Below are 309 nucleotides of genomic sequence, written 5' to 3'. Positions count from 1 at the left end.
AAGTCTTGAAGAACTGAAAGCACCACGTTTTAAAACTGTGGGCAACTTCTTTGAAATAGGCAGACACTAAACTGCTTGAATTGCACTGGCATGCATTGGTTACCATGACAACGACTTGTCACAGGAAGTGGTAACTCCACATAGCACACGCATCCCCTGGTGGTGCTATATTGTAAACAAACCACCTTAACCACCACCTTACTAAGCTAACACAACTTAGCATCATTTCATCTTAGGCTAAGATACCAAATAGCTTTAACAATTAGGGGTTAGCATCCTTTTACTTGAAGCATTTATCTGACTTTTCCA

This window comes from Sinocyclocheilus anshuiensis, unplaced genomic scaffold (assembly GCF_001515605.1).
Source record: "Sinocyclocheilus anshuiensis isolate Anshui unplaced genomic scaffold, SAMN03320099.WGS_v1.1 scaffold1012, whole genome shotgun sequence".
NCBI lineage: Eukaryota > Metazoa > Chordata > Actinopteri > Cypriniformes > Cyprinidae > Sinocyclocheilus > Sinocyclocheilus anshuiensis.
This window is presented reverse-complemented; position numbering follows the sequence as displayed.